The sequence below is a fragment of the Chanos chanos genome, chromosome 12 (assembly GCF_902362185.1).
Source record: "Chanos chanos chromosome 12, fChaCha1.1, whole genome shotgun sequence".
Classification (NCBI taxonomy): Eukaryota; Metazoa; Chordata; class Actinopteri; order Gonorynchiformes; family Chanidae; genus Chanos; species Chanos chanos.
This window is the reverse complement of record NC_044506.1, coordinates 1,762,501-1,765,000: the sequence shown is the minus strand read 5'-3', so window position 1 is coordinate 1,765,000 and position 2,500 is coordinate 1,762,501. Positions and strand designations below refer to the sequence as shown.

At 39.2% G+C, this 2,500-nt stretch overlaps 1 protein-coding gene across 1 annotated transcript in view; it reads right to left on the bottom strand.

The window, feature by feature from the left end:
* The window catches only part of LOC115825157 (RNA-binding motif, single-stranded-interacting protein 3-like), a 141,135-nt gene that overhangs the window by 80,439 nt on the left and 58,196 nt on the right, over window positions 1–2,500 (bottom strand). The window lies entirely within an intron of this gene.

Below are 2,500 nucleotides of genomic sequence, written 5' to 3'. Positions count from 1 at the left end.
CAATCTTCAACTATCAACCACCCAAAAGAGCTATCTGTTATCAGTACTCTACACACATATGCACAGACACACACACACACATATATATATATATATATAGTCATGCTAATTAACAAGACACAAACACACATATACAGGTAGGGCATCTTTATAGAACTTCACTGAAATGATTATGTCTCTCTGTCTCTGTGTGTGTCTGTGTGAGGGTGTAATAAGTGTCTCTGCAGTGCCAGGCTAAATGACACTGACAGGCCCTCGTGCCAACAGCTCCGTTCAGACCACTCAACAACCAATGAGAAGGTTCCACAGAGAGGTGTGTGTGTGAGAGAGAGAGACAGACAGAAAGAGATAGAGAGAGACACAGAGAGGCAGAAAAAGAGAGAGAGGGAGAGAGAGAGGGAGAGAGAGGAAGGGAGAGAAAGAAAGAGAGAGAGGGAGGGAGGGAAAGGGAGAGAGAGAGAGAGAGAGAGAGAGAGAGAATGCTGTCTCGATCAGCAGTATTAGAGAAGGGGGCAGATGTTCGTTGTAATTATCACACTCTGTGGGAGAGTAGACCTCCTACACACACACACACATACACACACACACACACACACACACACACACAGACACTGTTACAGAGGGAGTTTAACAAGAGAAGTGCATGGAGACAGGGCAGGAAGGGCTAAGGCAGCGAGTCTGTTTCATCGGAGCAGTATTGTCTTCATCAGTAAACCCATCCACACTTCTTTCTCTGCTCTAGAAGGTTCTTAATCAGGGGTGCTGTGTGGAATATTCTCTGTCAGTGCTGTGTCTGTGCGTGTGTGTGTGTGTGTATTTACAGCAAAGCTGAGAGTGTGTCCTACAGAACACTAAAATAAAAAATGCAGGTAGAGAGGAAAAGAGAGGAAAAGAGACAAAGAAAAAGAGGCAGAGAGAGAGAACACAAGTGTTAACGGCTCATGTATGGTAATGTCTTTGAGAGGAAGAGAGAAAACAATAATCACCATGGTGGAGAACTGGAAATTTAGTCTTGTTCACTGTGTCTGATGACCTCTGTTATGGACTTTCATAAAGAAGTCCCATAGCCCCTCTTCCATTCACACCCAATATACCACTATAACACTAATACAGTAAATATATATAGATACACAAAGATTTATTTTGATTATTATATGTGCAGTCTGAATGTATTACGATTTGTTGTCTGTAGTGTAAGTGTATGTGTATCTGAGGAGTTCTTTGGATGATTCTGTTTGTTGTGTTCATGATTTTGCTAAATGAAGATTTTGTGAATTTATGTCTTTCCCCGCTGGAAGCACAAAGGACAGAGAGACAACTATAGTAGAACTTACAGCAACATCCAAACAACAGTGAGTTTCCAATTTCATCCGTGTGTGTGTGTGTGTGTGTGTGAGTGTGAGTGTATGTGTATTTGGGCTGTGCAATATGACCAAACTCTCATATCCCGATATCGGTCATTTCATATCCCGATAACGATACATATCACAATATACCACATCTTCTGTAAATTCAATGCATAAATAGTTTATGTGAAATGACCACACGGAAAGGCTTATTTCTTATCACATTTTAAATTCTGTACTCCACACATAAAAGCACGACGGAGTATTAGGGCCACACTGAGGGAAAAACATTCTGGGATTTCGAGAATAAGGTCATAATAGTATGAGAGCAAAGTTGTAATATTACGAGAATAAAGTCGTAATTTTACTTGAAAGAAAGTCATATTATTACTAGAATAAAGTCGTAATTTTACAAGTCATAATATTACAAGAATAAAATCGCAATTTTAGGCTACGTGTTATTTCAGAGGGGGAAAATCAGAAGAGCAGCCTGCCGCCTGCGTTAAAATGAGGAACGTGGAGCATACTTTAGTATAGGTTTCACAAATAATGAAAAATAACAAAATACTTAGTCTTTTGGCACATCAGCACCACATAATGCTGAGTATCAGGACTTTGAAAAGATTGCGCAAGAAACTATTCTGAAGACAGAACCACACGGACTTGGAGGAAATTGCTACGATAATAAAGTGGTAATTTTACAAGAAAAAACGTTATATTATGAGAATAAAAGTTGCAATTTTATGAGAAAAAGGTCATAACATTACGAGAATAAAATCATCATTTTACGTGTGATTATGTGTTATTTTAGAGGGGAAATATCAGATGAGCAGCCTGCTGCAATGTGGTGCTGAAAAAGATTAAGTATTTTATTATTTGTGAATTTTTCATACACAAACCACGTCCATGTGACATAGGTAGCCCCTCTCTTTAGGTACGAGCTGCTCATTTTGTCTTGGCTGATGGGAGTCTTTCTCCTGTTCAGAATTATCCCATTCTGTGTCATGTTCACTCTCCTGCATGTGTATTTGCCTGCATCCGTGCAGTGTAAAAGAACACAAAGTGTCGTCCAAATGATGAAAAATAATGGCATAAGGAGTGTGATTTTTGACACTACGAAATAAACGATAGATCATAATATGAATCGATAGACA